This window comes from Lolium perenne, chromosome 1 (genome assembly GCF_019359855.2).
Source record: "Lolium perenne isolate Kyuss_39 chromosome 1, Kyuss_2.0, whole genome shotgun sequence".
NCBI lineage: Eukaryota > Viridiplantae > Streptophyta > Magnoliopsida > Poales > Poaceae > Lolium > Lolium perenne.
The window spans coordinates 233,856,761-233,870,052 of NC_067244.2; positions in this window are offsets into that span (position 1 = coordinate 233,856,761).

The window sequence follows — 13,292 nt, forward strand, 5'->3', positions numbered from 1 at the left end:
AAGGCCCTTCGCAGAGGGAAGCAGGGATTACTCATGTGCTAGAGCTTTTTATTTTGAAAACATAGAAACAATTTTGTCAACGGTAGTAATAATTCATATGTGTTATGCATAAAACCTCCTATAAGTTGCAAGCCTCATGCATCGAATACCAATAGTGCTCGCACCTTGTCCTAATTAGCTCGGATTTCCATGGATTATCATTGCATTACATATGTTTCAACCAAGTGTCACAAAGGGGTACCTCTATGTCACCTGTACAAAGGTCCAAGGAGATAGATCGCATTTGATTTCTCGTTTTTGATAGATCTCAACTTGAGGACATCCATACCGGGACAACATAGAAAATAGATAATGGACGCCTCTTTAATGCTTAAGCATTCAACAACAGATAATATTCTTATAAGAGATTGAGGATTAATGTCCAAGCTGAAACTTCCACCATGATACATGGCTTTGGTTGGCGGCCCAATGTTCTTCTCTAACAATATGCATACTCAAACCATTCAACTCATGGAAAATCACCCTTACTTCAGACAAGACGAACATGCATAGCAACTCACATGATATTCAACAAAAGTGTAACAGTTGATGGCGTCCCCAGAAACATGGTTACCGCTCAACAAGCAACTTATAAGAACTAAAATACATAAGCGACGTATTCTTTACCACAATAGTTTTTAAGGCTACTTTCCCATGAGCTATATATTGCAAAGACAAGGAATGAAGTTTTAACGGTAGCACGCAAGCAATTTACTTTGGAATGGCAGAGAAATACCACATAGTAGGTAGTTATGGTGGACACAAATGGCATAAGTTTTGGCTCAAGGTTTTGGATGCACGAGAAGCATTCCCTCTCAGTACAAGGCTTTGGCTAGCAAGGTTGTTTGAAGCAAACACAAGTATGAACCGGTACAGCAAAACTTACATAAGAACATATAGCAAGCATTATAAGACTCTACACTGTCTTCCTTGTTGTTCAAATACTTTTACCAGAAAATATCTAGACTTTAGAGAGACCAATCATGCAAACCAAATTTCAACAAGCTCTACAGTAATTCTCCACTAATAGGTTCAAACTACATGATGCAAGAGCTTAAACATGATCTATTTGAGAGCTCAAAACAATTGCCAAGTACCAAATTATTCAAGACCATATACCAATTACCACATGAAGCATTTTCTGTTTCCAACCAAATAGCAATAAACGAAGCGGTTTTCAACCTTCGCCATGAACATTAAGAGTAAAGCTAAGAACACCAGTGTTCATATGAAACAGCGGAGCGTGTCTTTCTCCCACACAAGGAATGCTAGGATCCGATTTTATTCAAACATAAACAAAAATAAAAACATACAGACGCTCCAAGTAAAGCACATAAGATGTGACGGAATAAAAATATAGTTTCACTAGAGGTGACCTGATAAGTTGTTGATGAAGAAGCGGATGCCTTGGGCATCCCCAAGTTTAGATGCTTGAGTCTTCTTGAAATATGCAAGGATGATCCACGGGGGCATCCCCAAGCTTAGACTTTTCACTCTTCTTGATCGTATTATATCATCCTCCTCTCTTGACCCTTGAAAACTTATTCCACACCAACCTCAAAACAATCTCATTAGAGGGTTAGTGCATATCAAAAATTCACATGTTCAGAGAGGATACAATCATTCCCAACACTTCTGGACATTACACAAGGCTACTGAAAGTTAATGGAGCAAAGAAATCCACTCAACACAGTAAAAGAGGCAATGTGAAATAAAAGGCAGAATCTGTCAAAACAGAACAGTCCGTAAAGACGAATTTTTTAGAGGCACTTAACATGCTCAGATGAAGAAGCTCAAATTGAATGAAAGTTGCGTACATATCTGAGGATTACTCACGAATTTTCACAGATTTTTCTGAGTTACCTACAGAGGGATCTACTCAAATTCGTGACAGCTAGAAATCTGTTTCCGCGCAGAAATCCCAATCCAGTATCAACCTTAGTATCAAAGACTTTACTTGGCACAACAATGCGGTAAAATAAAGATACAAAGGTAATGCTACAGTAGTAACAAGCACCTTGACTCAAATATAAAACAAAAATAGCAGAAATAAAATAATGGGTTGTCTCCCATAAGCGCTTTTCTTTAACGCCTTTCAGCTAGGCGCATAAAGTGTAAATCAAGTATTATCAAGAGAAGAAGCATCAACATCATAATTTGTTCTAATTATAGAATCAAAAGGCAACTTCATTCTCTTTCTAGGGAAGTGTTCCATACCTTTCTTAAGAGGGAATTGATATTTAATATTTCCTTCTTTCATATCAATAATAGCACCAACAGTTCGAAGAAATGGTCTTCCCAAAATAATAGGACAAGATGCATTGCATTCAATATCCAAGACAACAAAATCAATGGGGACAAGGTTATTGTTAACCGTAATGTGAAAATTATCAATCCTCCCCAAAGGTTTCTTTATAGAATTATCAGCAAGATTAACATCCAAATAACAATATTTCAAAGGTGGCAAGTCAAGCATATCATAAAGTTTCTTAGGCATAACAGAAATACTTGCACCAAGATCACATAAAGCGTTACAATCGAAATCATTGACCTTCATATTAATGATGGGCTCCCAACCATCTTCCAACTTCCTAGGAATAGAAGCTTCAAGTTCTAATTTCTCTTCTCTAGCTTTTATGAGAGCATTTGTAATATGTTTTGTAAAGGCCAAATTTATAGCACTAGCATTAGGACTTCTGGCAAGTTTTTGCAAGAACTTAATAACTTCAGAGGTATGACAATTATCAAAATCAAAACCATTATGATCTAAAGCAATGGGATTGTCCCCAATACTCCGAAAAATTTCAGCACTTTTATCACAAATAGTTTCAGGCAATTTTGCATGCTTTGTATTAGAAGTAGAAACATTGCCAACACCAATTATTTTACCATTGATAGTAGGAGGTTTAGCAACATGTGAAGCATCAACATTACTAGTGGTGGTAATAGTCCAAACTTTAGCTACATTATTCTCTTTAGCTAGTTTTTCTTCTCTTTCCCACCTAGCATGCAATTCAGCCATCATTCTAATACTGTCATTAATTCGAACTTGGATAGCGTTTGCTGTAGCAAATGAGTTAATATCTTTATCTTCATTAGGCATAACTTTCAATTTTAAAAGATCAACATCAGCAGCAAGACTATCAACCTTAGAAGCAAGAACATCAATTTTACCAAGCTTTTCTTCAACAAATTTGTTAAAAGCAGTTTGTGTACTAATAAATTCTTTAAGCATGACTTCAAGACCAGAGGGTACACTCCTATTATTATTGTAAGAATTACCATCAGAATTACCATAACCATTACCATTATTAGAAGGATATGGCCTATAGTTGTTACCAAAATTATTCCTATAAGAATTGTTGTTGAAATTATTACTTTTAATGAAGTTCACATCAACATGCTCTTCTTGAGAAACCAATGAAGCTAAAGGAACATTATTAGGATCAGCATGAGATCTACCATTAACAAGCATAGCCATAATAACATCAATCTTATCACTCAAGGAGGAAGTTTCTTCAACAGAATTTACCTTCTTACCTTGTGGAGTCCTTTCAGTGTGCCATTCAGAGTAGTTGATCATCATATCATCAAGAAGCTTTGTTGCAGCACCCAAAGTGATGGACATAAAAGTACCTCCAGCAGCTGAATCCAATAGGTTCCTCGAAGAAAAATTCAATCCTGCATAAAAGGTTTGGATGATCATCCAAGTAGTCAGTACATGGGTAGGGCAATTCTTTAGCAAGGATTTCATTCTTTCCCATGCTTGGGCAACATGTTCATTATCCAATTGCTTAAAATTCATAATGCTACTTCTCAAAGATATAATTTTAGCAGGAGGATAATATCTTCCAATGAAAGCATCTTTACATTGAGTCCATGAATCAATACTATTCTTAGGCAAAGATAGCAACCAATCTTTAGCTCTTCCTCTTAAGGAGAAAGGAAACAATTTCAGTTTTATAATGTCCCCATCTACATCCTTATACTTTTGCATTTCACAATGTTCAACAAAATTATTAAGATCGGCAGCAGCATCATCAGTACTAACACCAGAAAATTGCTCTCTCATAACAAGATTTAGTAAAGCAGGTTTAATTTCATAAAATTCTGCTGTAGTAGCAGGTGGAGCAATAGGAGTGCATATGAAATCATTATTATTCGTGCTAGTGAAATCACACAACTTGGTGTTCTCAGGAGTACTCATTTTAATAGTAATAAAAATAAGTAAAGCAAACTAAATTAAGTAAAGTAAAACAAGTAACTAATTTTTTTGTGTTTTTGATATAAAGAAAGCAAACAAGATAGAAAATAAAATAAATAAAGCAAGACAATAAACAAAGTAAAGAGATTGGGTGTGAGAGACTCCCCTTGCAGCGTGTCTTGATCTCCCCGGCAACGGCGCCAGAAAAAGAGCTGCTTGTGACGGTAAAGCACACGTCCGTTGGGAACCCCAAGAGGAAGGTGTGATGCGTACAGCAGCAAGTTTTCCCTCAGAAAGAAACCAAAGTTATCGAACCAGTAGGAGATGAATGCCACATGAAGGTTGTTGGTGGAGGAGTGTAGTGCGGCGCAACACCAGGGATTCCGGCGCCAACGTGGAACCTGCACAACACAATCAAAATACTTTGCCCCAACTTAACACTGAGGTTGTCAATCTCACCGGCTTGCTGTAAACAAAGGATTAAACGTATGGTGTGGAGAATGATATTTGTTTGCAAAGAAAAACAGAGAACAATGATTGCAGTAGATTGTATTTCAGATGTAAAAGAATGGACCGGGGTCCACAGTACACTAGTGGTGTCTCTCCAATAAGATAAATAGCATGTTGGGTGAACAAATTACAGTTGGGCAATTGACAAATAGAGAGGGCATAGCAATGCACATAAATATCATGATGACTACTATGAGTTTTACTTAGGGCATTACGACAAAGAACATAGACCGCTATCCAGCATACATCTATGCCTAAAAAGTCCACCTTCGGGTTAGCATCCGCACCCCTTCCAGTATTAAGTTGCAAACAACAGACAATTGCATTAAGTACTGTGCGTAATGTAAACAATACAAATACCCTTAGACAAAGCATTGATGTTTTATCCCTAGTGGCAACAGCACATCCATACCTTAGAAATTTCTGTCACTGTCCCAGATTCAATGGAGGCATGAACCCACTATCGAGCATAAATACCCCCTCTTGGAGTTACAAGTATCAACTTGGCCAGAGCCTCTACTAGCAACGGAGAGCATGCAAGATCATAAACAACACATATATGATAGATCAATAATCAACTTGACATAGTATTCCATATTCATTGGATCCCAACAAACACAACATGTAGAATTACAATAAGATGATCTTGATCATGATAGGTGATACGTCTCAAACGTATCTATAATTTCTTATGTTACATGCTACTTTTATGATGATACTCACATGTTTTATACACACTTTATGTCATTATTATGCATTTTCCGGCACTAACCTATTGACGAGATGCCGAAGAGCCAGTTGCTGTTTTCTGCTATTTTTGGTTTCAGAAATCCTACAAAGGAAATATTCTCGGAATTGGACGAAATCAACGCCCAGGGTCTTATTTTTCCACGAAGCTTCCAGAAGACCGAAGAGCATACGAAGTGGGGCCACGAGGGCCCGTACCCATAGGGCGGGCGGCCTGCATGGGGCCCGCGCCGGCCTATGGTGTGGGGCCCCTGCGCCGCCTCCAACCCTGCCCTTCCGCCTACTTAAAGCCTTCATTGCGAAAACCCCTGTACTGAGAGCCACGATACGGAAAACCTTCCGGAGATGCCGCCGGCGCGCCGCCAATCCCATCTCGGGGGATTCAGGAGATCGCCTCCGGCACCCTGCCGGAGAGGGGAATCATCTGCCGGAGGACTCTTCATCGCCATGATCGCCTCCGGATTGATGTGTGAGTAGTTTACCCCTGGACTATGGGTCCATAGCAGTAGCTAGATGGTTGTCTTCTCCTCATTGTGCTATCATGTTAGATCTTGTGAGCTGCCTATCATGATCAAGATCATCTATTTGTAATGCTACATGTTGTATTTGTTGGGATCCGATGAATATGGAATACTATGTCAAGTTGATTATCAATCTATCATATATGTTTTGTTTATGATCTTGCATGCTCTCCTTTGCTAGTAGAGGCTCTGGCCAAGTATATACTTGTAACTCCAAGAGGGAGTATTTATGCTCGATAGTGGGTTCATGCCTCCATTAAATCTGGGATAGTGACAGAAAGTTCTAAGGTTGTGGATGTGCTGTTGCCACTAGGGATAAAACATCAATGCTTTGTCTAAGGATATTTGTGTTGATTACATTACGCACCATACTTAATGCAATTGGCTGTTGTTTGTAACTTAATACTGGAAGGGGTGCGGATGCTAACCCGATGGTGGACTTTTTAGGCATAGATGCATGCTGGATAGCGGTCTATGTACTTTGTCATAATGCCCAATTGAATCTCACTTTACTCATCATGATATGTATGTGCATTGTTATGCCCTCTCTATTTGTCAATTGCCCAACTGTAATTTGTTCACCCAACATGCTATTTCTTATTGGAGAGACACCACTAGTGAACTGTGGACCCCGGTCCATTCTTTTACATCTGAATACAATCTACTGCAAACATTGTTCTTTACTGTTCTTCACAAACAAACATCATTTTCCACACCATACATTTAATCCTTTGTTTACAGCAAGCCGGTGAGATTGACAACCTCACTGTTAAGTTGGGGCAAAGTATTTGGATTGTGTTGTGCAGGTTCCACATTGGCGCCGGAATCCCTGGTGTTGCGCCGCACTACACTCCGTCACCAACAACCTTCACGTGCTCCTTGACTCCTACTGGTTCGATAAAACTTGGTTTCTTACTGAGGGAAACTTGCTGCTGTACGCATCACACCTTCCACTTGGGGTTCCCAACGGGCGTGTGCTTTATGCATCAACAAGCTAAATTTCTGGCGCCGTTGCCGGGGAGATCAAGACACGCTGCAAGGGGAGTCTCCCACTTCCAATCTCTTTACTTTGTTTTTGTCTTGCTTTACTTTATTTTATTTACTGCTTTGTTTGCTTTCTTATATCAAAATACAAAAAAAATTAGTTACTTGCTTTACTTTATTTACTGTCTTGTTTGCGTTCTCTATATCAAGAACACAAAAAAAATTAGATACTTGCATTTACTTTATTTAGTTTGCTTTATTTACTATTGCTAAAATGGGTACTCCTGAAAATACTAAGTTGTGTGACTTCACTAACACAAATAATAATGATTTCATATGCACACCTATTGCTCCACCTGCTACTACAACAGAATTTTTTGAAATTAAACCTGCTTTCCTGAATCTTGTTATGAGAGAGCAATTTTCTGGTGTTAGTTCTGATGATGCTGCTGCCCATCTTAATAATTTTTTTGAACTTTGTGAAATGCAAAAATATAAGGATGTAGATGGTGACATTATAAAATTAAAATTGTTTCCTTTCTCCTTGAGAGGAAGAGCTAAAGATTGGTTGCTATCTTTGCCTAAGAATAGTATTGATTCATGGACTAAATGTAAGGATGCTTTCATTGGTAGATATTATCCTCCTGCTAAAATTATATCTTTAAGAAGTAGCATAATGAATTTTAAGCAATTGGATAATGAGCATGTTGCTCAAGCATGGGAAAGAATGAAGTCTTTGGTTAAAAATTGCCCTACCCATGGACTGACTACTTGGATGATCATCCAAACCTTTTATGCAGGATTGAATTTTTCTTCGCGGAACCTATTGGATTCAGCTGCTGGAGGTACTTTTATGTCCATCACTCTAGGCGCCGCAACAAAGCTTCTTGATGATATGATGATTAATTACTCTAAATGGCACACGGAAAGAGCTCCACAAGGTAAGAAGGTAAATTCTGTTGAAGAAACGTCCTCCTTGAGTGATAAGATTGATGCTATTATGTCTATGCTTGTTAATGGTAGATCTAATGTTGATCCTAATAATGTTCCTTTAGCTTCATTGGTTGCTCAAGAAGAGCATGTTGATGTGAACTTCATTAAAAATAATAATTTCAACAACAATGCTTATAGGAATAACTCTGGTAACAACTATAGGCCATATCCTTCTAATAATGGTAACGGTTATGGTAATTCTTATGGTAATTCTTACAACAATAATAGGAGTGTACCCTCTGGTCTTGAAGCCATGCTTAAAGAATTTATTAGTACACAAACTGCTTTTAACAAAACTGTTGAAGAAAAGCTTGGTAAAATTGATATTCTTGCTTCTAAAGTTGATAGTCTTGCTGCTGATGTTGATCTTTTAAAATTGAAAGTTATGCCTAATGAAACTAAAGATATTAAGTCATTTGCTACAGCAAACTCCATCCAATTTCGAATTAATGAGAATATTAGATTGATGGCTGAATTGCATGCTAGGTGGGAAAAAGAAGAAAATGCTAAAGAGAATGATGTAGCTAAAGTTTGGACTATTACCACCACTAGTAATGTTGATGCTTCACATGTTGCTACACCTCCTACTATCAATGGTAAAATAATTGGTTTTGGCAATGTTTCTACTCCTAATGCAAAGCGTGCAAAACTGCCTGAAACTGCTAAAACTGCTGAAACTGTCTGTGATAAAACTGCTGAAATTTTTCAAAACATTGGGGACAGTGATCCCATTGCTGTAGATCATAATGGTTTATATTTTGATGATTGTCACATCTCTGAAGTTATAAAGTTCTTACAAAAACTTGCTAGAAGTCCTAATGCTAGTGCTATAAATTTGGCCTTTACAAAACATATTACAAATGCTCTCATTAAAGCTAGAGAAGATAAATTAGAACTTGAAACTTCTATTCCTAGGAAGTTGGAAGATGGTTGGGAGCCCATCATTAAGATGAAGGTCAATGATTTTGATTGTAATGCTTTATGTGATCTTGGTGCAAGTATTTCTATTATGCCTAAGAAAATCTATAATATGCTTGACTTGCCACCATTGAAAAATTGTTATTTGGATGTTAATCTTGCTGATAATTCTATGAAGAAACCTTTGGGGAGGATTGATAATGTTCGCATTACTGTTAACAATAATGTTGGGGGAATGACCCCCGGTATGCCAAAGGCATGCCAAACCGGATGGTTTGAGCCATCAAAGTACCGGTTTAAAGGTTATTCCGGATGGTTTGAGCCGGCAAGGTAAAACATACCGGTATCCCAGGAGGGGTATACCGGAACCAGCTAAGAAGCTACCGGAGCACCGGTACAAGCTGCACTGTAGCACGTCGGCCAAGCTGGTCAAAGATTCTCTGTGGAGCTAGAAGACAAAGATGAGCGAAGCACTTCAGCTTTAATCGAAGCCCTGACGCCAAAAGCAGATGATGACGTAAAAGGTGCCGGAGGACGTCAGCCTCCCTGATTAAAGATATCGGCGCCGCCATTAGAAGCTAAAGTAGCTTTATAAAGTAGTTTGTCTAGTCAAAGATGCCATTAGGGTTTCCAAGGGTTTTCTTCCCCTGTAAGCCATCCTCTCCCCTGTAAAAGGAGAGGGGCACACCCATTACGCGGGCAGGTAAAAAAGACGGAGTCCTGTAAGTGAAAACCTGTAACATCGTTCAAGCAAGCAATAGAAAGATCTGAGGAGGAAATAATCCCACTGTTCTTCTTCTTCCTCGGGCCAAGGCCCTGTTCTTGAGAAACTCATCCGGAAATCCATCCATCTTTACCAAAACCCTCCCCCGAATCCTGTAGCGCACATTCGGCCCCAACATAAGCCATCCCATGGCATCTGTCTGTTCACCACGACGACAGTTGGCGCCCACCGTGGGACCAGCTGCCGCGCTTGCTGGAGTTCATATTCGGGCGGGCCTCCTCACCATCGACGGCGAGCGTGTTGTCACCGCGCTCGTCGACAACGTCTTCTCCATGGACTTCATCAACGACAACACGGGCTACTTCGCCAACGGAGGTAAGTACCCCAAGAGGAAGAACATCGTCGAGTTTGGGAGCTTCCGCGTCTACTACGGCACCGTCCCCGAGCGCCAGTGCCTCTCGCCGGTGCTGGTGGCTCCGGACCCGCCAAGATCTGCGCTTCCCAGCGGCCACACCGCCGGCAGCGTCGAGGTGCTGATGGTAGGTGCGGCTGACGCCGGCAAGGGAGCTGCGGCGGAAGCCGCTGGACAGACGAAGTCCACGCGCACGGCCAAGCCGCCGACCGAGCGCGACCAGGTGGCTCCGGGTCCATCCACAGCGCCACCAGAAACTCCTCTCCAAGCGGCCATGAACGTGCTGGCAACGCCCATCGCGCAGAACATCGAACCGGCAACGGCTCAGGCGGAGCTGGAGGCGTGATGACCCACAAGTATAGGGGGTGTATCGTAGTATCTTCGATAAGTAAGAATGTCGATACCAACGAGGAGCAGAAGGTGTTGACAAGCAGTTTCGATGAAGGATTCACTGTAAATGCTCACAGACAAGTATTCAGGGGGTTTTGATGTAACAGATGAATAAAGTACGAGTAAGTAAAGTGCTAGAGTAACAATTGCAGCGAGTGGCCCAATCCTTTTTAGCATAAAGGACAAGCCGGTTTGTTTACTTATAATAACCAAACGTTCCCGAGGACACAAGGGATTTTAGTCTAGTGCTTTCGCTACATACGGCTAATTAATCTTCATTGTTTTGATAAGTGTTGTGTGGGTGAACCTATGCTAATGTACCGCCCTTCCTAGGACTAATACATACTTGTGATTATACCCCTTGCAAGCATCCGCAACTACAAGAAAGTAATTAAGATAAATCTAACCACAGCCTTAAACTCTGAGATCCTGCTATCCCTCCTGCATCGATATACCAACGGGCTCAGTTTCTGTCACACTCCGCAACCCCGCAATTGGCAAACGAGTACAAGATGCATTCCCCTAGGCCCATAAAGGTGAAGTATCGTGTAGTCGACGTTCACACGACACCACTAGAAGAATAACACCACAACTTAAATATCATAACATTGAATATTACTCAACCATACTTCACTACTAACATTTAGACTTCCCCCATGTCCTCAAGAACTAAACGAACTACTCACGAGACATCATATGGAACATGATCAGAGGTGATATGATGATGAATAACAATCTGAACATAAACCTTGGTTCAACGGTTTCACTCAATAGCATCAATAACAAGTAGAAATCAACACCGGGAGAGTTTCCCCTATCAAACAATCAAGATCAAACCCAAATTGCTACAGCGGTGACGATGTGCAGCGGTGGAGACGGCGGTGATGATGATGAAGATGATGATGATGGTGATCGAGATGATGTCCAGCTCGATGACGGTGACGATGGCGTCGATTTCCCCCTCCGGGAGGGAATTTCCCCGGTGGAACTCAGCCTGCCGGAGAGCTCTTTTCTCTCTGGTGTTCTCCGCCTCGCAGAGGCGGCTGTGACGCTCTGCGACTATTTCCCTGGGGCTTAGGTTTTCGGGACGAAGGCGTACGCGAAGAAAAGGAGGCGAGAGGGGGCTGTGGGCCCCCTCCTCAAAGGGCGGCGCGGCCAGGCCTTGGGCCGCGCCGGCCTATGGGGTGGGCCCACCTCGGGTCCCCTCTTCTCCCCCTTCTGGCTCCCTTCGTCATCTGGAAAAATAGGATTTTTCATATAATTTCCGTCAGCTGTTGATCTTCCGAAATATTGCATTCTGACGGTGCTTTTTCCAGCAGAATCCTGGCTCCGGTGCGTGATCCTCCAATAATCATGAAACATGCAAAATAGATGAAATAACATAAGTATCATCTCCAAATATGAAATATATCAATGAATAACAGCAAATTATGATATAAAATAGTGATGCAAATTGGACGTATCAACTCCCCCCAAGCTTAGACTTCGCTTGTCCCCAAGCGAAACTGAACTCGGTAAACAGGACCACATGTTTATGGAGTGAGGAGTCGATAAATAAAATACGGACAAGAAGCTTCACATTCATTCACACAAGATATTTTAGTAAACAACTTTCTCATATAATTCAACTTGAAACAAGTATAAGGTAATCACAAATAAAGGTGCATAAGAAATCATAGTTGGTGATGGCAAACTTCGTTCTTGGTCAAAGAACAGTTAACAGATTATACTTATCTATTGAGCAGCGATCTCATGTTAAAGTTTATATGGCACAACTTGCATACTCAATCATAATAACCTCCTCATGATCATTGATAACTTGCAAAGCTATATTCATTCAGATAAAACTTGTACTAAACAAGGAAGAATAAAAGACATGATGAAGCAAATCACAATATAATGGTTTGATCACAACAACTCAAATGCTTGCTTAAGATGGAGGGAAATAGGTTTACTGACTCAACATAGAGTAAAAGACAGGCCCTTCGCAGAGGGAAGCAGGGATTAAATCATGTGCTAGAGTTTTTTCAGTTTTGAAATCATATAAAGAGAATGAAAGTAACATTTTGAGAGGTGTTTGTTGTTGTCAACGACTGGTAGCGGGTACTCTAACCCCCTTGCCAGACAAATTCCCGAAGAGCGGCTCCCATAAAGTTTTATTCTTGGTTGGCACTCCTTCCAACCTTTGCTTACACAAACCATGGCTAACCGAATCCTCGGGTGCCTGCCAACAATCTCATACCATGAAGGAGTGCCTTTTTATTTTAGTTTTATTATGATGACACTCCCCCCAACCTTTGCTTACACAAGCCATGGCTAACCGAATCCTTCGGGTGCCGTCCATCAATCACATACCATGGAGGAGTGTCTATTTAGGTTAATTAACTTGGGACTGGGAATCCCATTGCCAGCTCTTTTTGCAAAATTATTGGATAAGCGGATGAAGCCACTAGTCCGTTGGTGAAAGTTGCCCAACAAGATTGAAAGATAAAACACCACATACTTCCTCATGAGCTATAAAACATTGACACAAATAAGAGGTAATAAATTTTTGAATTGTTTTAAAGGTAGCACACGAAGTATTTACTTGGAATGGCAGGAAATACCATGTAGTAGGTAGTTATGGTGGACACAAATGGCATAGGTTTTGGGTTAAGGTTTGTATGCACGAGAAGTATTCCCTCTCAGTACAGGTCTTTTGCTAGCAAGGTTAATTAGCAAGCATGAGAGTCGAGGGAAACAAACAAATATACATGTGATAGAAACAATCATGCAGCTTCCTTGTAAGCACCAACAATTTTAACTTCAAAATAATAAGCTATGAGCTAACAAGAAAGAAAGATAATGAAA